The 26300-nt window shown below is 40.6% G+C and overlaps 2 long non-coding RNA genes across 3 annotated transcripts in view; both read left to right on the plus strand.

The window, feature by feature from the left end:
• Positions 1-14259, plus strand: part of LOC129391546 (uncharacterized) — a 30163-nt gene extending 15904 nt beyond the window's left edge. The window contains exons 2-3 of the long non-coding RNA XR_008615875.1: positions 12106-12218; positions 12962-14259. This is a non-coding gene — a long non-coding RNA (uncharacterized lncRNA). The remainder of the gene's footprint in view (positions 1-12105; positions 12219-12961) is intronic.
• Positions 14260-16952: 2693 nt separating this feature from the next.
• LOC129391548 (uncharacterized) overlaps positions 16953-26300 on the plus strand; it is a 9770-nt gene continuing 422 nt past the window's right edge. Inside the window, exons 1-3 of one of the 2 annotated variants that reach the window (XR_008615877.1) lie at positions 16953-17061; positions 19522-19741; positions 25206-25292. This is a non-coding gene — a long non-coding RNA (uncharacterized lncRNA). Of the gene's footprint in view, positions 17062-19521; positions 19742-22259; positions 22354-25205; positions 25293-26300 lie in introns of those variants that run through there. The other variant, XR_008615878.1, reaches the window with a different exon arrangement.

The raw sequence follows: 26300 nt of genomic DNA on the forward strand, positions 1-26300 counted from the left end.
TAGGCAATGCACTTGGTTAGGTTTAGACTACAAGTTCCAACCTGCCCTCTGTGGGTTCTGATATCTGTTCAGTTTTCATAGCTGACTTGAGCCCTGGTCACTGACCTAACTTGTGATTCAGTTCTCAAAGCCTTTGGTATCCTGTTTGGGGTCAGATCCACACATGTGCACCTTGGTGGGTGAGCCTAGGAGTTCATATACCACTTTAGGGGACCCCTATTCACAATCTCCTCTACACTCTGTCACTCCTAGGAACCCCCTTCCTTGTCCTCTGGCTAGAATACCAGGACTGCAGTCTCCCTTCTCTGCACACTTTCTGTGAAGAAGTCTGCCTTCATGGTTAAGTGGTGGAAGGAGAGAGAGGAATAAAAAAGCACAGGGCTGCAGCTTCAAGACTGAAATCACTTGGGGCCAGGGCCATGATAGAAAACCAACCAACCAACCTGGGCGTACTCTCCGTTCTCTCTTTCCGTTAGGGATTCCCTTCCTGCTCCTCAGACAAGAAAGGGAGGGCTTCTCTTGGAGCAATTTCTGTTGGTGCCCAGTGTCCAGTTCCAGGATTTGTGCTGCCTTTGAATCCAGACCAGGAGCTATGGAGGCCAAGAACCCCAGGCAATCCACCTCCAGATCATTTGTACTTGAGTTCTGGATTCTTCAATCTGTCCGTCACCACTTATTTTTCAGACCCTCAGAGAGCCACCCCACAGATTGTATCCAGAGTTTTTAGCTTCATTCAGTGGGAGAGACAGAGAGGGCTGTGCTGACTCTATCTTACTTGGAATCAGAATCTCTTAATTGTTTTAAAGAAGATTTAAGAAACATTTGAAGTTGCATTATAATTTTTCCTGGTGGGAAGCTTTGTTTGAATTAACTGCCATTACTAGTATCAAAATATTTCAGAGTAAGTTTAGGTTCTGTAATAAATTCAACTGAAATTATAATGGAATTGCATTAAATTTATAGATTAATATGAAGGAGACGTTGGCGTGTTTCTTCACTTCTTCAGATGATCTTTTATGTCTTTTAAAAGAGTGTTTAAATTTCCTTCATAGTGGTCTTGTACATACTTGTACCACTTGGTTAATTTATAAATAATTTTTATATCCACTTATATCTTTGCCATTGTGTGTGATATCTTATTTACATTAATTTTGTATTGGTTTAAGCTAGTGTGAACAAATGTAATTAATTTGTATATTTTTATAAAAAATATATGATCTGTATTTAGATTTCATAAATTTATAATTGAAAAAGTAGATCCACATACCTGAGTTATTTCAAATGTCTGTAAAAGCTTTCTAATAGGTACATCCATAGGTTACATGCTTATTATTCCACTTACAGGACATTCTGGAAAAGGCAAAACTATGAGAACAGAGAACAGATTAGTGGTTGCCGGAGGTGAGGGGTGGAGGAAGGGTTTAACTAAAAAGGAGATGTATGAGGGACAGTTTTGGGGCAAGAAAACTGTTTTGTATCGGAATTGTGGTGTTGGTTTATACTGCTCTGTGCATGTATCAAAACTCACAGAACTGTACACCAAAAGCAGTAAATTTTAATTAACTTCGTGTAACTTAAAAAAAATAAAAAAGACTCCACAACTGAATGAACCCGGTTCCCCTGCATCGGCAGGCGGACGCGCAACCACTGCGCCACCAGGGAAGCCCTGAACTTAACATTTAAAAAAGTTTTCTGATAATGGAATTGAGTATCAGTTGTTCAGTTTGAACTTAAAATTAATTAAAGTGAAATAAAACTAAAAAATTCAGTTCCCCAGTCATACTAGCCACATTTCAAGGGCCCATAACCACAAGTGGCTAGTGGCTACTGTATTAGAAATGCAGTTCTAGAACAACGAGTATAAAGAGAAGAACCAGTTCTGCCTTGCAAATTTGGAAGGACTCACCTATAAAATAGGTTTTTTTTTTTTTGGTCTAGTCTTGAGTTGGAGGAGGTCTTTGATGACCATTTCAATTAAAAAATAATTATCAATTTATTCAAATTATCTTTCGTCTTGTGCAGTTTTGGTATCTTAAATTTTGTCTCTGGGTTTATCCATTTTGTTTAGGTTTAAAAATTATTAGCATTTTATAGGTTATAAATATCTGTTCCTTTACTAATCTTTCCTATTATCTGTTAATCTACAATTATCTCTATTGTATTCCCCCTCTCATTTCTTTGGATTTGGTCTGTTGTTCTTTTTCCAACTTTTTGAGTTGAATGCTCATCTCATTTATTTTTAACATTACTTGTTTCCCAATAAATGTATTTAGAGATATATATTTTCCTTCAAGTACTGTGTTAGTTGAGTCCCACAAATTTTAACATCTCTCTGGTTCAGTTTTAAATATTTCTTAGTTTGCTTTCTGCTAGGAGTTATTTAGTAATACATTATTTGCTTTCTTTCCTTCTTTGTTTTTCCTTTTCTTTTTTCCCTCCCAGCCTCCTTCCTCCTCCTTCCCTCTCTCCCTTCCTTCTTCTCTCTTTCTTTCTTTCCATTTCCATTAGGGCTGGAGAACACAGTTGGTATGATATTGAATTTTTGGAATTATTAAAGTGTCCTTTACGGTGCAATCATACTTCTTATAAATTGTTCTGAATGTGCTTGAAAATTATAAGATTCTGTTTATTGTGGCTATAGACACATACACACATATACATTTAAAAAGCATTTTGCAGGTCTTTCATATCTCTGCTTATTTTTTTTATCTGCGGGGTTTATTGGTTTCTGAGAGAGGTGTGTTAAAATTATTGATTCTATTACTTCCTACCGTTCTCTGTTTCTGAGAATGTATGTTAGCATTATTTACTTATTACTTCTCTTAAAAATTCTTCCATTTGTGGCTTTCCATAACTCAGGATTCTAAGTTTTGGGCCAAATATGTCTGTGTAGATATATTTTTTTCTATTAGGGTAAATGTATATGTAATTTTGCTAGATATTGTCAATTTCTGCTCCACAGGGTTATAAAATGTGGGCTTCCTACCCAAAGTATATGAGAGTGACAGTTTCCCCAAAACCTTGCTAATAGGGTGTATGGTTAAGTTTTTAGATTTTTGTTACCATGATGGATGAGAAGTTATATCTTAATGCAGTTTTAACTTGCACTCCTCTTATTATAAACTAAGTTGAGTTTTTTTCATAGATTTGAATGGCATTTCCATTTCTTTTTCTGTGATCTGTCTCTTCATTTCTTTTGTCCATTTTTCTATTGGGTTGTTGATTTTTTTTCTTTTCAACATTTAGAAGATCCTCATATATTAACCATAATAATCCCTTGTATTATAAGTTTCAATTTTTTTTCTCATATATCTTTTCACTTTGTGGTGGTTTTTGCCATGCAATTCATACTTTAATGTAATCAAATATATACGTCTTTGTCCTTATTGGTTTTGGATTTGGAGTCATATTTAGGAAATCAGAATTTTGTTTCAGATGGGAATTATTGTGTGAGAAAACCTCTGAGGACCTTTGCCTGAAATGATTTCTTTTTTTATTACTCTCTCATACTGGAGTGAAAATTTGCCTGGATATTTGGCTAGGTTCAAGTTTCTTTTACTTTGAAAAATTTGACTTGCTCGTTTTGTGTCATTCAGTGTTCTCCTGAAAAGTCTGATGTCAATCAGATTCTTGTTCAGTAGTAGGTGAACTGTTCTTTTGTTTAGAAGTTTTCAAATATTCTCATTGTCTTTGATCTGCTTAAAGGTCATTATACTGTATCTAGCATGGTGTTTTTCCTTACATCTCCTCTGTGTCACGCTGTGACTTTTTAAATTCAAGAACTTCCATCTTGCTTTGATTCTGGGAAATTTATATCCATTTTTGTTTTCAGGAATTTCTTCTGATTCCTTCTTATCTTTCTTTTGTGGGTCTGTTATCATCTAAATATTGACATTTCTACCTCTATCCTCTAAATCTCTTTCTGTTCCTTTTAATATTTTCTAACCCATTACCCTTTCCAGCTTCCTTCTGGGAGAACTCCTTCATCTGATTTTCCAAATGACCAATTCTCTTTTCAGTACTACCTCTTGTATTATTTACACCATCTATTGTGATCTTGATTTCTACTATTACATTTTTGATACCTAATTTTCCACTTATTTATGATAGTATTTTTTGTTCTCATTTCCTGTTGCTAATATAGTCCCCTGAAGTTTCCTTAAGCTTATTTAAAGTCTGTTTGTCCTCTCTAACACTTTTTCTTCAGATGATGTATGTTATCCATCTCTCTCTCTCTCTCTCTCTAGTACATGTTGGTGCCTTTTGAGCTGATTGTACTCCTTGCATGTCTAGCTATTTTGAGGGTATCGGACACTTAAGCTGGCCATAAGATTGAAGAAGGGCTGTCTGAAAGTGAGGTTCTAGACTGGTGATTAAGGAGTGAAAGGGGATGGGCCCCAAGATGGAGTCCGAGATACCACAGAACCACCACTGCTCACTCCTTGTTTGCTGCCACCACTGGGCATCTCCTCAGCTCTGAATTTTACCTTTTAATCCCCGTGTTTAAAGGCAGCACCAAGAAGAGGCAGTTTCTATAGGTTGTAATCCTCTAGCCATGGGGACTGGAGCAGAAAAGTGGAGGAGTGATGCCCTGTGAGCCTACACCTCTCTTCATCAACTTTTTTCCTAGCAATATGTTTCTTATTGTGATAAAATATACACAATATTTTATAATGTGATAACAGTTATCATTTCAACCATTTGTAAGCATAGAATTCAGTGGCCTTAAATAATTAAATACATTCACAATGTTGTATATCCAGCACCAGTATCTATACCACAAATTTTTTCATCATCGCCAGCATAAACTCTGTACCCATTAAACACTAGCTTCCCTTTCCCCCTCCCCACAGCCGCTGATAACCTCTATTCCACTTTCTGTCTCTAAGTAAAAAGCTCTCTCCAACCTGCCTTCTCATTGCAACTTCTGGCTTTCCTTAAGTTTTTGTCTTTTCAGAGCTTTCTCAGATATTTTTTTGGGGGAGGGGGATGGTTAGTTCCTGGTATTCATGCTTCCTTCTCCATTCTTGGGAGCAAGTCTGCAGCTTTGGCTTGCCAAGTTGGCAGGAAGCAGGGCCATTGTGGCCTCTGGATTTTTTCTTTATCTTTAAAATTACAATTTTATTTTATTTTTTAATTTCAGTTTTATTGAGATATAATTGACATACTGCATTGTATAAGTTTAAGGTATACAGTGTGATAAACTTGACTTAACATATATTGCAAAATAATAAGTTTACTTAGCATCCATCATCTAATATAGATAGAAGAAGAAAGAAAAAAAAATTTTCTTGTGATGAAAACTTTAGGATGTACTCTCTTATCAGCTTTCAAATAGACTATACAGCAGTGTAAACTATAATCATCATGTTGTATATTTCATCCCAGTGGATTTTGAATTATGGTTTGAAAGGCCTTTCTTCCATCTAGTGGACACTTTTAATCTGGAAACTCATATCCTGCTTTTCTGGGAATGGTTTCAGATTGTATCTTTGATAATTCTGCCTGCTTAGTTTTCTTGGATTTCTGTTTCTGGAACTTATATTATTCTTTTATTTTATGTCTTTGGGGTTTTCTTAAAATCCATCCCCCTGCCCCTCCATCTCAAGATTCTAAACACTCCTATATTTTGCTTTAGTACTATTATAGTTTTATTCTTTATATCAATATATTGATCTGTCTGGAATTTATTTTTGTGTCTGATATGATACAAGATATAAGCTTCTCCCACAAATGTTAGCCATTTATTCAAACACATTTATTCAAAACATTTATTCAATAGTCCATCTTTCTTCCACTTACTTGAAATGCAAAATATTGACATTTTGTATGTTGAGATTATAGCTCTCTATTTTATTCTTTTATTATTTCTTCACTTACCAATTGATTCTCTTGAACTTTCTAGGCAGGCAATCACATCTTTTGCAAAATATTGTCAGTTTTTTTTTCTTTTCCAACATTTATATCTTTGTCTTTTGCTGATTGAATACTTCAGGCTATGGCATTTGTTTCTTGCTGTAGGTTTGTGGGGAGACACTTTTTAATTTTATGAAGTTAAACAAGCTTCTTTCTATTCTTCAACTTTAAAATAAAATCAGGAATGGGATCAACCAGTATAAAATGCCTTATAGACACAGGTATCCCTCGCTTTACGCCACTTCACTTTTACAAAGACTTGCATTACAAAGACCTGTTTTTGCTTTGAACTGAAAGAAATCTGAAGAGGATTTTTGCTTTTACAAAACAGGCAAGAAGCGAAAATAACTTTCAGCATTTGTTTTGCAGCCAGATGAGCTGGTATAGAGGCAGCCGCTTCCCTGAGCATAGAGCAGCCCCACCAAGCTCCCTCCCTGGGAAAGATACTCAGCACCTCAGCATGGAGCTGCTGAAGCTGTGAACAATGTCTGTGAGCATCTGTGCTTTATCTCGATTTATTCTGTGCGTCCTTTAGCAAGATGTATACTAAGGTAATCGCTTCCTAGCTTTATTGCCCCCTTTTTTTGTTTTACGAAAGGTTTCATAGGAACGCTCTACTTTTGGATAGTAGGAGAAACCTGTGTTTATCAAGATAGTAATGAAATTTTTCTCACTGATCTGTTAATGTGGTAAGAAGAGAGTGTTTACTCTTGAACCATTATTATATTCCTTTTTAAAAAAATTATTTATTTTTGGCTGCGTTGGGTCTTTGTTGCTGTGCACGGGCTTTCTCTAGTAGAGGCGAGTGGGGGCTACTCTTCGTTGTGGTGCGTGGGCTTCTCATTGTGGTGGCTTCTCTTGCTGCGGAGCACAGGCTCTAGGCGCGCGAGCTTCAGCGGTTGTGGCATGTGGGCTCAGTAGTTGTGGCGCATGGGCTTATTTGCTCCACGGCATGTGGGATCTTCCCGGACCAGGGCTTGAACCCGTGTCCCCTGCATTGGCAGGTGGATTCTTAACCACTGCGCCACTAGGGAAGCCCCATACTTATATTCTTGAAATAAGTTCCACTTGGTTATTACTATTATTCTTTTAATAGAATGTTGGATTCTATTTACTAATATTTTATTTAGAAATTTTGCATTTGGTTTGTAAGGAGATTTTTTTTCCCCCTTTCCCTTTCTTCCTTCCTTCTTCCTTCCTTCTTCTCTTTCTTTTCTTCCCTCTGTCCATCTTTCTTCCTTTTAAAAAACATCCTTGTTTGTCTAGTTTTGGTGTCATGATTATGGCAGCCTCCAAGAATACTGTGGTCAGGGAAGGCAAATTTATACCCCAAATATGTGTCTGTCTCTGTTAGGACAAATCGCTATCCCCTCCATGATAGAAGTGCCCAGTGTAATCACCTGGAGTGGGCTGAGTGGTCTCCCTGGGAAGTGGTGCCATCATTGCATCTGCCTTTGGCAGGGTAGGCACTCAGCAGTGGCTGTGGCCAGAGCAGTCTCTATGAAGGAAAGTCTACACAAGAGCCTCCACCTTGCTTCCATGGCCACTTTGTACCTAGACCTAATGAACAAGCACTGGGCTGCTGGGGAAGAGGCTGACTGACATCCATAGAAGGGTTATGAGATCATTCTCTTCAGGGGATGGGTGCCGTCTTCTAGGTAGTCTGCTTCATTCCAAGTCCCTGACAAGCTGGCCAATCTGTTAGCCACTGCCCATGAACCACTGTAGACCCATATCATAGGCAATCTTTCCTTCCATACAACATGGACCACCAGATGGCCTTGTCTGAAATTCTGCCTTTGGGAAGATCTCCCCTCCCTACTGTCTTTCAGGGTTTTCCCTGAGTGGCTGTCCACTTCAGGCTGGTGCTGGTATATTGTGCTTTTTTCCTCTTCATTTTATGGTCACAGGGAGTCCCCATGAGATCATGGAATAGCTGCAGGCATGGCAGCAAAGCAGTAGGGGCAGGTCCTGGGGGATGTGACCCATAGGTAGTTTATTTGGGCCTTCTGGAGCCACTCAGACCTGTCTAGTATGGACCACTTCCATGTTATAATGGAATGCTTCTGGGAACACCCAATTTTATGATTTGGTGGGTCAGATAGCACCCAGTTCCTAATGGGCAGTTTGGTAAAATTATTTCATAAAGAGGTTATATTTTTAATTAGATTTATCATTCACTGGTATTTCTTGTATAGTTTGTCTTCTCCTATCTTGAGGTCATTGTTCTGATTTAATTTTCATGTTCATGAAACTATTCTTGAGTTATTTCCTCAGAAAGGGCATATTTATGGTGGACTTTATGGGAAATATGTTGGAAGTGTGTGATTATCTTTGACAAGTATCCTATTCTTTCTTCCTGGAAACTCCTAAGATTTTCTTTTGACAATCATAGTTCAAAAATTTTACAGGAAATGTCTATACTTATGACTACAAAAATTAACTCTGCTTGGTATTTAGCTTGGCATTTTCAATAAAAAAATTCAAGCCTTTTTTTCAGATAAGGGAAGTTTTCATGTATTACATCTTATTACTTTCTCTACTGTTCCTTTCTTTCATTTTGGAACTACTATTATTCATTGTTTGTTCTCCATGTTTCTTTTCTTTTCATGAATGATTTCTTTACCTTTTATTGTGTTTCGGGAGTTACTTATTTATGTATTTACTTAACAAACATTTTTGAGCACCTCCTCTTTGCCCAGATTCAGGCACTTGGGTTATACCATGAACAATACAGAGAACCCTGCCTTCATGGAACTTACATTTTAGTGGGAAGAGACAGATGATAAGTAAAGAAGTAGATTCCATAATATATTCAATATTTGAAGATGATGAGTACTAAGGAAGAAAGAGACAAGTAGGGTAGGGTAAGAAGGGTTGGGAGTGGTGATATAGGGATGATCTGCAATTTAAAATGGGGTGTTCAGGGTAGTAGGCCTCTTGAGAAGGTGAGAGTTAATAAAACAAGGTGAGGGAGTGAGTCTTGCAGGACCTGGGGGAAGAACATTCTACGAGGCAGCTAGCGCAAAGGCCCTAAGAAGGGAGTGTACTTTGTGTGTTGGATGAAGAGCAAGGATGCTGGTGTGACTGATACAGAGTGGGTATGGGGGTTCTGATGGGTAACAGAACCTGTAGGGTCTTGTAGGCCACAGTAAAGACTTTGCATTTACTCTGCCTAAAATGGGAAGCCATTGTAGTGTTTTGAGACAGAAGAATAACTTGATCTGACTTATTATAAAAGGGGGAGGAGATTAGGGGAGGGATGGAGTGGGAGGTTGGGGTTAGCAGATGTAAGCTATTATATACAGAATGGATAAACAACAAGGTCCTACTGTATAGCACAGAGAACTATATTCAATATCCTATGATAAACCATAATGGAAAAGAATATAAAAAAAGAATGCCTATATGTGTATAACTGAGTCACTTTGCTGTACAGCAGAAATTAACACAACATTGTAAATCAACTACACTTCAGTAAAAAAAACTTTGTAGTATAGTTTCATAAAAAAATCAGAGGATCTCTCTGGCTAACATATTAGGCATAGACTGTACAGGTATAGATTGTATAGGAATAGATTGTAAAGGTAGAAGCAGGAGACCTAATAGGAGATGCTTCTTTAATGATAGGTGATAGTGGCTGGGATCAGGGTGGTAGCTGTGGAGGTTGGTAGCAGTGGACTCTAATGGTTAGGAGAGTTGCCACCAGCTGAAATGAGGAATGCTATGAGAGTAAATCAATAATTAAAAAAAAATACATTTATTTATTTTATTTTTGGCTGCGTTGGGTCTTCGTTGCTGCGCGCGGGCTTTCTCTAGTTTCAGCGAGCGGGGGTTACTCTTCGCTGCGGTGTGCGTGCTTTTCATTGCGGTGGCTTCTCGTTGCGGAGCACGGGCTCTAGGCGTGCGGGCTTCAGCAGTTGTGGCACATGGGCTCAGTAGCCACAACTACTGAAGCCCAGGCGCCTAGAGCCGCTGCTCCACCTTCCCGGACCGGGGCGCGAACCCGGTTCCCCTGCATCGGCAGGCGGACGCGCAACCACTGCGCCACCAGGGAAGCCCTGAAATAAATTTTTTAAAAAAGAACTTACAACAGAGGAAAGACTAATTTGAAAATCAATTTTTTTTTTTTAATTTGCTTAGGCTAATCCTGAAGTACTCTTGTCTAAACATTTTTCTGTGTGAAGAACTGAGTGGGGAAGATTGCAGGTTGATGTAGGAGCTGAGAGATAAGTCCACTGCCTGGGAGCCTGGCGGGACTGTGTGTGGTCTGTGAGTGTGTGCAAGAAGTGCCATGAGCCTGGAAAGCCTGCTGGCTGCAGGGTCTCAGCGCTCTAGCACCCCTAGGGCTGGGGACAGGGAGAGGAGCTGAACAGCCTGGGACTCTTGAGAGAGAACCTCAGGGACGTTCTCAGTGGTGACAAAACACGAAGAGTGCTTCCCCATCAGGTGGCCGTGGCTGGGGGTGAGCTTCAGTGGATGCAGTGGGCACAGATACCAGTCCATCTTGTGCTGCTTTGGAGGATGCTGGTGGAGCTGGAACCAGGCATCCATCTCCTTGAAGCCGGGGCTCCACCTGAGGAAAGGGGGACAGGGTGGGATGAATCTGCCTGAAATGTCTGAATGACCTTAGATGGGACTGAGTTTTCCTTCAGGGGACTAGATGAGGTGTACAACAACTGAAATCAGAAATTCAGATTGCGTTATGAAAAATAGAGTTAGATTTTGAACATGTAACTTTGAGACTGAGAATTTGTACTTGTTATATTTATACTTGAATGTGAAAATATCGTGCATACAATTGGTGCCCAGTAGGTGCTAGTTAATGTCTTTTCACTTATGCACAGAGCTTAGATATGTGCCCACACATCAGTGGAAAGGGTAATGGAGCAGAGAAAATGCCCAGGTGATGCTGTCATACTATTTTTAAAAAAATAAATTTATTTATTTTATTATTTTGTCTGTGTTGGGTCTTTTGTTGCTGTGCACAGGCTTTCTCTAGTTGCAGTGAGCAGGGGCCACTCTTGTTGCAGAGCACAGGCTCTAGGCATGCGGGCTTCAGTAGTTGTGGCACGTGGGCTCAGTAGTTGTGGCTCACGGGCTCTGGAGCACAGGCTCAGTAGTTGTGGCGCACGGGCTTAGTTGTTCTGCGGCATGTGGGATCTTCCTGGACCAGGGCTCGAACCTGTGTCGCCTGCATTGGCAGGTGGATTCTTAACCACTGCGCCACCAGGGAAGCCCCTGTCATACTATTTTCATTCAGAAATTTGTTTGCCTTTTAGCACATTTTGGATCATACCGTGTAGATGATTTTTATAACTTAGAGGTAATCATTAGTACAGATGATTAAATTCCTAGTTGATCAGAAGACCTAGGTCTGAATCCTGGGCTCACCACTCACTAGGTGTGGAACGTTGAGCAAGTACTTTATCTCCAAGAGGCTTCCTTGTCAATGGAGATAATGCCTGATTCACGAAGCTGGTGGACAGCAATGAATGTCTCTTGAGGGCTTATACCTACCTACCTGGAGCTGTGCTAGGCAATTTAATAGGAGTTTTTTAAACAGTAGAGCAACTAGCATAGGGCCAGGCAGATATGCAGAAGACAGTGAAAGAGTAATTCTGTTCTCCCATGTACATACACAACACACACACCACATGCACACATACCACATACAACATGTTCACCCCAGCAGTACACACTGCAGGCACACATACCACAAACATGCATACTATAGACACAGTGCATGTGCATACACAGACACCACATACATGCATGCACACAGACACCTAGACATACAATACATGTACACACACCACACACGTGCAACACATGCACACATGCCACAACCTCACATATACCACATACCACCCACCCGCACACTTGTATCACATGCACACACAATACGCATCACACATATGACCTATGTGAACACACACACACACATACTCCACCACACACACGTACATACGCTCCATACACTCCATGCATACACACAAGTGTGGTAACCAGGAATTGCAATAATTAGAGATACCACTAAGTGGCATCATGACACTTTTAATCAGGCATTTTTACTTGTCTGTTTTTATATAGTTGTGATTATACTCTCTATTAGTTCTCAAATGTGGCCAAAACTATTTTCCTAATAACACTAAGATGTCATTTGCCTTTTTTCACTGTTTCTCCCAGGAGTATACAGTGGAATTTTCCAGAGACTCCATTTTGTGTGACATTGCAACAGATTGAAGGCTGAGGCAGATCTGAGAATCCAGCTGTCTTCTACTAAGCCAGACATTAAAGAGGTTTGTAAATGTAAAATAATGCCACCCTTCTCACTACATTTTTAGAAGACATAGTTATTTTTCATAAAAGTGTTATTTATATTAACATGTACCGGGGTTATTATTGATATTTTAAAATAAATAAATAAATATTTCAAAATCTTCTCAGTTTTACGAATACAGTTAAAATCGATAGATATAACTCACATAAACAAAAGTTATTTAGGGTGTCTGCAATATATTTTTTTAAGAGTATAAATGTATCCTGAGGCAAAAACATTTGACACTGTTCTATATGTAATCACACGTCCATAGATACATTTCAAGGTTTTTCTTTTATTATAAATTTATAAAGTACCAACACATTACAGAGAAAGGGAAAATCACTTTTAAAAAATACATATTTCATTTTTTATTAACAATCAAAAATAAATTCCATATATTGTCTAGCAAATATTATCGTTTTGTGACAAAAGACACAAGGGTTGTAACAGCAAAACTCCCTGAGAATCAAACTCATAACAATGCTAAAATAAATCACAAAAATTTACAAATTAAGATCGTATGCAAAATTAATATGAGTTATTTTGCTGTGACGGCTGTGACTTGCCTACCCCTTTGGAGGCCACTTGGGAAGGTCTCCTGTTCATGGGAAGACACACAGGGGTGGACTGGTTCCAGGGTATGACCAAGAGACAAGAGACAATTGCTATTGATGTTTTGCCATGTTTTGACCCAGTGTTTCTGCACATATTTCTGCACAGCTGAGGTGTTCTGGATATAAGCTCAGAGTCCCAGGTTGCATCAGCCAAGTCCCGTCTTGTTGATGTTGACATGTGCGTGTGGCATCTCGGAGCCTTCACCTGCTCAAGCTGCAGCCCAGGATCCTAGGCTGGCCATGCCCCTCAGTATTTTAATGGCCTTCAATGGGTCTTACTTGAATAACCCTAGTTGCCTCTAGGTTGTCACCTGTGCATTCTGGCTAAGGCGTGTTCCCAGGTGATTTTACCTGCAGGCAGCAGCCCTCAGGCTCCCTGCCTTTGTCCCTCTTGGCCTCTGTGGGGTGTGGAGGGTGTCTCCCATCCTGGGAGGGGCCATGGCCTTGTGGTGCCCTGTTCCTGCTCCTCTGACCTCTGCTCACTCTGCCCTCCCAGGTCAGGGCCCCTGCCATGAACTGCTGCTCCACTGATGCTATTTTCAGGCTCTGTGTGGGCCCCATGTTGTCCACTTCTTTAGCACCTGGGGCAGGACCAGCTCCCAGGACCTCCCCATGCATCTCTCTCCTATGACAGAGCTGAGAAAAGCCTGCCTGGCCCACATTCACCTCTCAGAGGGTATAGATTACTGGAACTGCAGAGTTACATAAGACTCTTGGCGAGCCAAGGTGGGAAGGAGGTTCCTTGAACAGAGCAGCCGGTGAAGGGGGACTCCACCCTGCCTCCCCAGGGCCCGTGGGACTCCAGGCAGGGCTGCCCAGGAGGGTTCAGGGCCGACCTCCTGCTATTGATGCTTCTGCTTGCCCGCACATGCCCTGTTGTTTCCTCTGCTCACCTGCCTTCTTCAGCCTCCTTCCCTACCACACAGCAGACATGTTCCAATGTGATTGTGAGCCCAGTTGAAGTTCTTTCCTATGATTCGTCTGGGCCCTCAGAAAAATCTAGAGATGTGCCCAGACCCTGAACCCCACGAAAAGTGTTCCAGACTCTTCACGAGAGCGCCGAGCTTTGTCTGCCCAGAGCCCGCTGAGTGTTGGGGGCTGTCCAGCTCCACAGATGGGCCTATCTGTCCCTCAGCTTCAGCCAGATACCATATCCAACTCCACACATATACATTTTAAAATTGAAGTATAGTTCAGTCAAATGCACAGATCTTAAGTGTAGAGATAGATGATTTTTGACAAATATTTATGTATCTGTGTAGCCAACTCCCCAATCAAGATATAGAACATTGTCATCACTCTAGAAAAATTCCTATCAGCCCCTTTCCAGTGTAGGCATCTCCCCCTGCCCCCATCCTGCTCTCCAAGAAACCATATTCTGATTTCTATTCCAAAAGATTAGCTTTTTTTTTCCTGGTTTGAACTTCATATTAATGTATCATAAAGTATGTACTCTTTTGGATCTGGCTCCTTTAGCTCAAAACACTGTTTTTAAGGTTCTTCCTTGTTTTTGCTTGTATCAGTAAACCATTCCTTTTTAAAATTGTCAAGTAGTATTCCACCGTATGAATATACCACAATTTGTTTATCCATTTTCTTGTTGATGAGCATTTGAGTTTTCAATTTTTTCTATTATTATGAAAGTTGCAATAAACATTCTTGTACAGGATTTGTGTGGACACATGTTTTCATTTCTCTTGGGTCAATACCTAGGGGTGGAATTGCTGGGTCATAAGGTAAGAGAATGTTTAACAGTATAAGAAGCTGTCAAACTTTTCCACAATACTTGTATCAATTAATACATCCTCCCGTTGCGGAGCACAGGCTCCGGACGCGCAGGCTCAGCGGCCATGGCTCACGGGCCCAGCCGCTCCGCGGCATGTGGGATCTTCCCGGACCGGGGCGCGAACCCGGTTCCCCTGCATCGGCAGGCGGACGCGCAACCACTGCGCCACCAGGGAAGCCCTGAAATAAATTTTTTAAAAAAGAACTTACAACAGAGGAAAGACTAATTTGAAAATCAATTTTTTTTTTTTAATTTGCTTAGGCTAATCCTGAAGTACTCTTGTCTAAACATTTTTCTGTGTGAAGAACTGAGTGGGGAAGATTGCAGGTTGATGTAGGAGCTGAGAGATAAGTCCACTGCCTGGGAGCCTGGCGGGACTGTGTGTGGTCTGTGAGTGTGTGCAAGAAGTGCCATGAGCCTGGAAAGCCTGCTGGCTGCAGGGTCTCAGCGCTCTAGCACCCCTAGGGCTGGGGACAGGGAGAGGAGCTGAACAGCCTGGGACTCTTGAGAGAGAACCTCAGGGACGTTCTCAGTGGTGACAAAACACGAAGAGTGCTTCCCCATCAGGTGGCCGTGGCTGGGGGTGAGCTTCAGTGGATGCAGTGGGCACAGATACCAGTCCATCTTGTGCTGCTTTGGAGGATGCTGGTGGAGCTGGAACCAGGCATCCATCTCCTTGAAGCCGGGGCTCCACCTGAGGAAAGGGGGACAGGGTGGGATGAATCTGCCTGAAATGTCTGAATGACCTTAGATGGGACTGAGTTTTCCTTCAGGGGACTAGATGAGGTGTACAACAACTGAAATCAGAAATTCAGATTGCGTTATGAAAAATAGAGTTAGATTTTGAACATGTAACTTTGAGACTGAGAATTTGTACTTGTTATATTTATACTTGAATGTGAAAATATCGTGCATACAATTGGTGCCCAGTAGGTGCTAGTTAATGTCTTTTCACTTATGCACAGAGCTTAGATATGTGCCCACACATCAGTGGAAAGGGTAATGGAGCAGAGAAAATGCCCAGGTGATGCTGTCATACTATTTTTAAAAAAATAAATTTATTTATTTTATTATTTTGTCTGTGTTGGGTCGTTTGTTGCTGTGCACAGGCTTTCTCTAGTTGCAGTGAGCAGGGGCCACTCTTGTTGCAGAGCACAGGCTCTAGGCATGCGGGCTTCAGTAGTTGTGGCACGTGGGCTCAGTAGTTGTGGCTCACGGGCTCTGGAGCACAGGCTCAGTAGTTGTGGCGCACGGGCTTAGTTGTTCTGCGGCATGTGGGATCTTCCTGGACCAGGGCTCGAACCTGTGTCGCCTGCATTGGCAGGTGGATTCTTAACCACTGCGCCACCAGGGAAGCCCCTGTCATACTATTTTCATTCAGAAATTTGTTTGCCTTTTAGCACATTTTGGATCATACCGTGTAGATGATTTTTATAACTTAGAGGTAATCATTAGTACAGATGATTAAATTCCTAGTTGATCAGAAGACCTAGGTCTGAATCCTGGGCTCACCACTCACTAGGTGTGGAACGTTGAGCAAGTACTTTATCTCCAAGAGGCTTCCTTGTCAATGGAGATAATGCCTGATTCACGAAGCTGGTGGACAGCAATGAATGTCTCTTGAGGGCTTATACCTACCTACCTGGAGCTGTGCTAGGCAATTTAATAGGAGTTTTTTAAACAGTAGAGCAACTAGCATAGGGCCAGGCAGATATGCAGAAGACAGTGAAAGAGTAATTCTGTTCTCCCATGTACATACACAACACACACACCACATGCACACATACCACATACAACATGTTCACCCCAGCAGTACACACTGCAGGCACACATACCACAAACATGCATACTATAGACACAGTGCATGTGCATACACAGACACCACATACATGCATGCACACAGACACCTAGACATACAATACATGTACACACACCACACACGTGCAACACATGCACACATGCCACAACCTCACATATACCACATACCACCCACCCGCACACTTGTATCACATGCACACACAATACGCATCACACATATGACCTATGTGAACACACACACACACATACTCCACCACACACACGTACATACGCTCCATACACTCCATGCATACACACAAGTGTGGTAACCAGGAATTGCAATAATTAGAGATACCACTAAGTGGCATCATGACACTTTTAATCAGGCATTTTTACTTGTCTGTTTTTATATAGTTGTGATTATACTCTCTATTAGTTCTCAAATGTGGCCAAAACTATTTTCCTAATAACACTAAGATGTCATTTGCCTTTTTTCACTGTTTCTCCCAGGAGTATACAGTGGAATTTTCCAGAGACTCCATTTTGTGTGACATTGCAACAGATTGAAGGCTGAGGCAGATCTGAGAATCCAGCTGTCTTCTACTAAGCCAGACATTAAAGAGGTTTGTAAATGTAAAATAATGCCACCCTTCTCACTACATTTTTAGAAGACATAGTTATTTTTCATAAAAGTGTTATTTATATTAACATGTACCGGGGTTATTATTGATATTTTAAAATAAATAAATAAATATTTCAAAATCTTCTCAGTTTTACGAATACAGTTAAAATCGATAGATATAACTCACATAAACAAAAGTTATTTAGGGTGTCTGCAATATATTTTTTTAAGAGTATAAATGTATCCTGAGGCAAAAACATTTGACACTGTTCTATATGTAATCACACGTCCATAGATACATTTCAAGGTTTTTCTTTTATTATAAATTTATAAAGTACCAACACATTACAGAGAAAGGGAAAATCACTTTTAAAAAATACATATTTCATTTTTTATTAACAATCAAAAATAAATTCCATATATTGTCTAGCAAATATTATCGTTTTGTGACAAAAGACACAAGGGTTGTAACAGCAAAACTCCCTGAGAATCAAACTCATAACAATGCTAAAATAAATCACAAAAATTTACAAATTAAGATCGTATGCAAAATTAATATGAGTTATTTTGCTGTGACGGCTGTGACTTGCCTACCCCTTTGGAGGCCACTTGGGAAGGTCTCCTGTTCATGGGAAGACACACAGGGGTGGACTGGTTCCAGGGTATGACCAAGAGACAAGAGACAATTGCTATTGATGTTTTGCCATGTTTTGACCCAGTGTTTCTGCACATATTTCTGCACAGCTGAGGTGTTCTGGATATAAGCTCAGAGTCCCAGGTTGCATCAGCCAAGTCCCGTCTTGTTGATGTTGACATGTGCGTGTGGCATCTCGGAGCCTTCACCTGCTCAAGCTGCAGCCCAGGATCCTAGGCTGGCCATGCCCCTCAGTATTTTAATGGCCTTCAATGGGTCTTACTTGAATAACCCTAGTTGCCTCTAGGTTGTCACCTGTGCATTCTGGCTAAGGCGTGTTCCCAGGTGATTTTACCTGCAGGCAGCAGCCCTCAGGCTCCCTGCCTTTGTCCCTCTTGGCCTCTGTGGGGTGTGGAGGGTGTCTCCCATCCTGGGAGGGGCCATGGCCTTGTGGTGCCCTGTTCCTGCTCCTCTGACCTCTGCTCACTCTGCCCTCCCAGGTCAGGGCCCCTGCCATGAACTGCTGCTCCACTGATGCTATTTTCAGGCTCTGTGTGGGCCCCATGTTGTCCACTTCTTTAGCACCTGGGGCAGGACCAGCTCCCAGGACCTCCCCATGCATCTCTCTCCTATGACAGAGCTGAGAAAAGCCTGCCTGGCCCACATTCACCTCTCAGAGGGTATAGATTACTGGAACTGCAGAGTTACATAAGACTCTTGGCGAGCCAAGGTGGGAAGGAGGTTCCTTGAACAGAGCAGCCGGTGAAGGGGGACTCCACCCTGCCTCCCCAGGGCCCGTGGGACTCCAGGCAGGGCTGCCCAGGAGGGTTCAGGGCCGACCTCCTGCTATTGATGCTTCTGCTTGCCCGCACATGCCCTGTTGTTTCCTCTGCTCACCTGCCTTCTTCAGCCTCCTTCCCTACCACACAGCAGACATGTTCCAATGTGATTGTGAGCCCAGTTGAAGTTCTTTCCTATGATTCGTCTGGGCCCTCAGAAAAATCTAGAGATGTGCCCAGACCCTGAACCCCACGAAAAGTGTTCCAGACTCTTCACGAGAGCGCCGAGCTTTGTCTGCCCAGAGCCCGCTGAGTGTTGGGGGCTGTCCAGCTCCACAGACGGGCCTATCTGTCCCTCAGCTTCAGCCAGATACCATATCCAACTCCACACATATACATTTTAAAATTGAAGTATAGTTCAGTCAAATGCACAGATCTTAAGTGTAGAGATAGATGATTTTTGACAAATATTTATGTATCTGTGTAGCCAACTCCCCAATCAAGATATAGAACATTGTCATCACTCTAGAAAAATTCCTATCAGCCCCTTTCCAGTGTAGGCATCTCCCCCTGCCCCCATCCTGCTCTCCAAGAAACCATATTCTGATTTCTATTCCAAAAGATTAGCTTTTTTTTTCCTGGTTTGAACTTCATATTAATGTATCATAAAGTATGTACTCTTTTGGATCTGGCTCCTTTAGCTCAAAACACTGTTTTTAAGGTTCTTCCTTGTTTTTGCTTGTATCAGTAAACCATTCCTTTTTAAAATTGTCAAGTAGTATTCCACCGTATGAATATACCACAATTTGTTTATCCATTTTCTTGTTGATGAGCATTTGAGTTGTTTTCAATTTTTTCTATTATGAATAAAGTTGCAATAAACATTCTTGTACAGGATTTGTGTGGACACATGTTTTCATTTCTCTTGGGTCAATACCTAGGGGTGGAATTGCTGGGTCATAAGGTAAGAGAATGTTTAACAGTATAAGAAGCTGTCAAACTTTTCCACAATACTTGTATCAATTAATACATCTTTTTTTTTTTTTAGTACGCTGGCCTCTCGCTGTTGTGGCCTCTCCCGTTGTGGAGCACAGGCTCTGGACGCACAGGCTCAGCAGCCATGGCTCACGGGCCTAGCTGCTCCGCGGCATGTGGGATCTTCCCGGACCAGGGCACGAACCCGTGCCCCTTGCATTGGCAGGCAGACTCTCAACCACTGCGCCACCAGGGAAGCCCTATACATCTTTTTAATGTGAACGTCTTAGTGTGTGTGTAGTAATATCTTATAGTTTTAATTTGCACATATGTTCAATTTTATATATATATATTTTACTTATTAGTGTATTTAAACTCTGCCTTATTCTAAGAAGGATTTAAGGCAGTTAATTTGCTTTCTATATTTTTTCTATAATATACTGCCTTATATCATAATGTATTTTCAAAGTATTTTAAAAATGATTGTGTACTTTTTAGAACAGTTTGTACCTCTTAATCCCCTGTAATGCTCCTCTCCCCTTCCCTCTTCCCAATGGTAACCACTAGTTTGTTCTCTATATCTGTGAGTCTACTTCTTTTTTGTTATATTCACTAGTTTATTGCATTTTTTAGATTCCACATATAAGTGATATCATACAGTATTTGACTTTCTCTGTCTGACTTGTTTCACCTAGCATAAGAACGTCCAAGTCCATCCATTTTGCTGCAAATGGTAAAATTTCATTCCTTTTTAACGGCTGAGTAGTATTCCATTGTATATATACGCCACATCTTCTTGATCCATCCGTTGATGGACACTTAGGTTGCTTCCATATCTTTGCAATTGTAAATAATGCTGCTATGAACATTGTGGTGCATGTATCTTTTTGAATTAGTGTTTTTTTTTCATATATATACCCAGGAGTAGAATTGCTGGGTCATACGGTATTTCTATTTTTAGTTTCTTGAGAAATCTCCATACTGTTTTTCACAGTAGCTGCACCACTTTACACTCCCACCAACAGTGTACAAGGGTTCCCTTTTCTCCACATCCTTGTCAACATTTGTTATCTTTGGTCTTTTTGATGATAGCCATTCTGACAGGTGTGAGGTGATATATCATTATGCTTTTGATTTACATTTCCCTGATGATTAGCGATGTTGAGCATCTTTTCATGTGCCTGTTGGCCATCTGCATTTCCTCTTTGGAAAAATGTCTATTCAGTTCTTCTGTCCATTTTAAAATCAGTTTTTTTATTTTTTGATGTTGAGTTTTATGAGCTGTTGTATTAGGGGTCAATATGTTGGATATTAACCCCTTATCGGTCATATCATTTGCAAATATTTTCTCCCATTCATTAGGTTATCTTTTCATTTTGTTGATGCTTTCCTTTGCTGTGCAAAAGCTTTTAAGTTTAATTGGGTCCCATTTGTTTATTTTTTCTTTTATTTCCTTTGCTTTAGGAGACAAATCCAAAAAAAATATTCCTACAATTTATGTCAAAAAGTGTTCTGCCTATGTTTTCTTCTAGGAATTTTATAGTATTTAGTCTTATATTTAGGTCTTTAATCCATTGTGAGTTCATTTTTTATATGGTGTTAAAGAATGTTCTAATTTTACTATTTTACATGTGGCTGTCCAGTTTTTCCAGCACCACTTATTTTTTTTTAAGATTTATTGATTTATTTTATATTTTATTTATTTTTGTCTGCGTTGGGTCTTTGTTGCTGCGTGCAGGCTTTCTCTAGTTGTGGTGAGCAGGGGCTACTCTTCTTTGCAGCGTGCGGGCTTCTCATTGTGGTGGCTTCTCTTGTTGCGGAGCACGGGCTCTAGGCACATGGGCTTCAGTAGTTGTGGCACGTGGGCTCAGTAGTTGAGGCTCGCAAGCTCTAGAGCATAAGCTCAGTAGTTGTGACGCACGGGCTTAGTTGCTCTACAGCATGTGGGATCTTCCCAGACCAGGGCGCGAACCCGTGTCCCCTGCATTGGCAGGTGGATTGTTAACCACTGTGCCACCAGGGAAGTCCCTGGTTTTTTTTTTGATAAATTTATTTATTTATTTTTGGCTGCGTTGGGTCTTTGTTGCTGTGTGCGGGCTTTTTCTAGTTGTGGTGAGCGGGGACTACTCTTCGTTGCGGTGCGTGGGCTTCTCATTGCGGTGGCTTCTCTTGTTGTGGAGCACAGGCTCTAGGTGCGCAGGCTTCAGTAGTTGTGGCTCACGGGTGCTAGAGCACAGGCTCAGTAGTTGTGGTGCACGGGCTTAGTTGCTCCACAGCATGCGAGATCTTCCCGGACCGGGGCTCGAACCCATGTCCCCTGCATTGGCAGGCAGATTCTTAACCATGGCACCACCAGGGAAGTCCCGAGCACCACTTATTGAAGAGACTGTCTTTTCTCCATTGTATATTTTTGCCTTCTTTGTTGTAGAGTAATTGACCATAAGTGTGTGGTTTTATTTCTGGGGTCTCTATTCTGTTCCATTGATCTATGGGTCTGTTTTTGTGCCAGTACCATTTTGTTTTGCTTACTGTAGTGTTGTAGTATAGTCTGAAGTCAGGGAGTGTGATTCCTCCAGCTTTGCTCTTTCTCAAGATGTTTTGGCTATTTGGGGTTTTTTGTGCTTCCATACAAATTTTAAAATTATTTGTTCTAGTTTTGTGAAAAATGCCATTGGTATTTTGATAGGAATTGCATTGAATCTGTAGATTGCCTTGTGTAGTATGGTCATTTTAACAATATTAATTCTTCTAATCCAAGAACATGGTTTATCTTTCCATCTGTTTGTGTCAATTTATTTCATCAGTGTACCCTGCATCAGCAGGCGGACTCTCAACCACTGCGCCACCAGGGAAGCCCTCATCAGTGTCTTATACTTTTCCAAGTACAGGTCCTTTACCTCCTTAGGTAGGTCTATTCTTAGGTATTCCCAGGGGTGCAAGGATTTTTTAATATCCACAAATCAATTAATGTGATACACCACATAAACAAATTGAAGAATAAAAACCATATGATCATCACAATAGATGCAGAAAAAGCTTTTGATTTTGACAAAATTCAAAGTCCATTTATGATAAAAACTCTCCAGAAAGTGAGCATAGAGGAAACATACCTCAACATAATAAAGGCCACAGATAACAAACCCACAGCTAACATCATACTGAGTGGTGAAAAGCTGAAAGCATTTCCTCTAAGATCAGGAATACGACAACGATGCCTATTCTCACCACTTTTATTCAACATAGTTTTGGAAGTCCTAGCCACAGCAATCAGAAAAGAAAAAGAAATAAAAGGAATCTAAGTGGGAAAGGAAGAAGCAAAACTGTCACTCTTTGCAGATGACATGATACTCTACATAGAAAATCCTAAAGGTGCCCCAGAAAACTACTAGAGCTCATCAATAAATTTGGTAAAGTTGCAGGTTACAAAATTAATATACAGAAATTTGTTGCATTTCTATACACTAACAACGAACTATCAGAAAGAGAAATTAAGGAAACAATCCCATTTACCATTGCATCAAAAAGAACAAAATTATTGTGCATTTTTAAATGGTTGCATCATAATCCAGAATGTGAGTGAATAGTATACTTTCTCTTGGCTGTTTTGGGCAGTATGCATGGAGGTTAGAACAATGGACCCTAGAAACAGCAGTCTGGGTTTGAAGAGAAAGTGACTCGATCTCTCTGAGCCTCTACAGAGAGCAGGTTGTGAGCATAGAATAAGAAAATGCATGTGAAAACCTTAGTGGAGTAATGTGCAGTAAATGCTTCTTTCTGTTATAATCCACATTACCCTTGTGCACAAAGCTTTTTTCCTTATTTAAGATTACTCCTTTAGGATCAATATTCAAAAGTGAAATTACTGGGTCAGTAGATGTGAGCATTTTTAAGAATCTTGATATCTATGCCCAAATTGCTCTCTAAAAGGAACCCATTTACCCTCCCACCAGCAGCATATGAGAGTGTCTTTGTCACCACAACGTTCCTAGAAGTGGTGACTTTTTACCATAGTGGAATGTTCTGTCTACAGTTGGAGAAGTCATGTTAATAGGCAGTGACTCAGGAATTACTCCCTACATCTGCTGCAGTGACACCTGACACCTGTTCAGTGTCAGTTAGCTATTGCCACAGTTATGCTGCTTAACAAAACATCCCCACATGTCAATGACATACAGTAATAAGTATTTCCTACTAATTAGTTTACAAATTGGCTTGTGTGGCTCCTTTTCATTCTTCCTGGGACTCTCACCCTCCTCCTGGGACTAACAGGGACATACTCATCGCAGGCGCCTGAGAGAGGGCACACCTGACCACTCAAACCCATTTCAAATTTGTGCTTGTGTCGTAGCTGCTAATATCTCATTGGCTGAGCCCAAAGTCAAGTGGTGGGAAAATGGATCTCACTCACAAGGAGACTGTGGCAAGGGTGTGGATGCAGGGATGATGAAGAACTGGGGCCAGTAGTTCAATTTACCACTCCCTGCTTCCTGTTGTTGTAAGTTAAAAGAAACTTCTTTATTGGATTTAAAAGGATAAAGGAGAGATTTCTTTTAAGCTTAATATGTTGATATATTAGTAATATATATAATATATATTAGTTATTTTAGAAGTTTTTCATACTTCAGCAATTCAACACTCTCTTTAAGAGAACCTGTCAGGATACAACTTTTCCTGTACAGTTCCTGGTCATATGTGATCTCTCTTCCATCCCAGGCAGCTCTCCACCTAGCATGATCTGATTTACTGAAAAGGATATGTGATAATTTAAATGAATAACTTAGAGGTACTCCCCACCTTACTTCTGGCCTTGAGTGAGTTCAAAGACAAAATTTATAAACTATTAGCTTAAAAGAGCAAACCTGGTTTACTAGTCCAATTATTTAGTAAATCAGAGCAATTTATCAAAAATAAAAAATTGAGTTATTTTTACAGAGTATGGCAGTTATAATTGGATGCTTTGTAAAAGATTTGTTCTTTCAGTCGGTCAGTATCATATGAACTTTGAGAATGATTTCACTTCTTTCCCTCCTAGCTGCTCCCATTAACCCTGCAACCAGTTCCCTACCACAGTGAGCTCATTTGAGATTTTAATTCCAGATTGAAATTTAACTTTTTGTTAAACCTAGTGCACCAACTCTAAGTTTTTACTTTACTTCCCCCTCCACTATTTATTGGATTCTATATCTTCCACTTTCTTTGATTCTTTGGGGCAAGCTTTAAATAGTATGAACTGACACATGTTTGAAGATGTCTTTATTTAGCATCCCCACTTGAATGCTAGTTTGGCTGGGTATTAGATTCGAGGTTAAAAATGATTTTTCCTTCAGATTATTAGAGAAATTGCCCTACCATCTTCTAGCATTCAGGGTTGTTAATGGAGATGTCTGATATCAAGCAGATTTTCATTCTATTGGGATAACCTATTTTCTCTCTTTGGAAGCTAGTAGGATTTTCCTTCCACCCTTGGTGTTCCAGAATTTTACCACAATATGTCTAGATTTTTGAAATTCTATTTTACTTTTCATTCACTCTGCTTAGCACTCAATGAACCCTGTTAGTCTGAAGATGGATGTCTTTCTTCAGCTGTTGAATTGTCACCCATCATCCCATTATTTCTTTGAGTATTTCTTCACTTCCATTTTACCTGTTCTTTCCTTTTGGTACTCCTGTTACACACATATTGGAATTTCTGGGTCTACTGTTCACATCTCATGACTTTTAACTCATATTTTCTATTTCTTTGTCCTTCAAACTTAGCTTTAGGGGAATTCCTTGGTTTGATCTTCATGTCACTAGTTTCTTCTGAGCTGTGGTATTCTGGTAACACCCTATTTTTTTTTAAAGGTATAATTCAGTTTGCCTATTTTTCAAAATTTATTTATTTTATTTATTTATTTTTGGCTGCATTGGGTCTTTGTTGCTGTGTGTGGGCTTTCTCTAGTTGCGGAGAGCAGGGGCTACTCTTCATTGCAGTGCATGGGCTTCTCATTGCGGTGGCTTCTCTTGTTGCAGAGCACGGGCTCTAGGCATGCAAGCTTCAGTAGTTGTAGCATGTGGGCTCAGTAGTTGTGGTTCACGGGCTTTAGAGTGCAGGCTCAGTAGTTGCGGCACACGGGGCTTAGTTGCTCTGTGGCATGTGGGGTCTTCCCGGATCAGGGCTCAAACTCATGTCCACTGCATTGGCAGGCGGATTCTTTTTTTTTTTTTTAACATCTTTATTGGAGTATAATTGCTCTACAATGGTGTGTTAGTTTCTGCTTTGTAACAAAGTGAATCAGCCATACATATACATATATCCCCATATCTCCTTCCTCTTGTGTCTCCCTCCCACCCTCCCTATCCCACCCCTCTAGGTGGTCACAAAGCACCAAGCTGATCTCCCTGTGCTATGTGGCTGCTTCCCACTAACTATCGATTTTACATTTGGTAGTGTATATATGTCCATGCCACTCTCTCACTTCGTCCTAGCTTACACTTCCCCCTCCCTGTGTCCTCAAGTCCATTCTCTACGTCTACCTCTTTATTCCTATCCTGCCCCTAGGCTCCTCAGAATCATTTTTTTTTTAGATTCCATATATATGTGTTAGAATACGGTATTTATTTTTCTCTTTCTGACTTCACTCTGTATGACAGACTTTAGGTCCATCCACCTCACTACAAATAACTCAATTTTGTTTCTTTTTATGGCTGAGTAATATTCCATTGTATATATGTGCCACATCTTCTTTATCCATTCATCTGTTGATGGACACTTAGGTTGCTTCCATGTCCTGGCTATTGTAAATAGACCTGCAGTGAACATTGGGGTACATGTCTCTTCTTGAATTATGGTTTTCTCAGGGTATATGCCCA

Source organism: Physeter macrocephalus, chromosome 2 (genome assembly GCF_002837175.3).
Source record: "Physeter macrocephalus isolate SW-GA chromosome 2, ASM283717v5, whole genome shotgun sequence".
NCBI lineage: Eukaryota > Metazoa > Chordata > Mammalia > Artiodactyla > Physeteridae > Physeter > Physeter macrocephalus.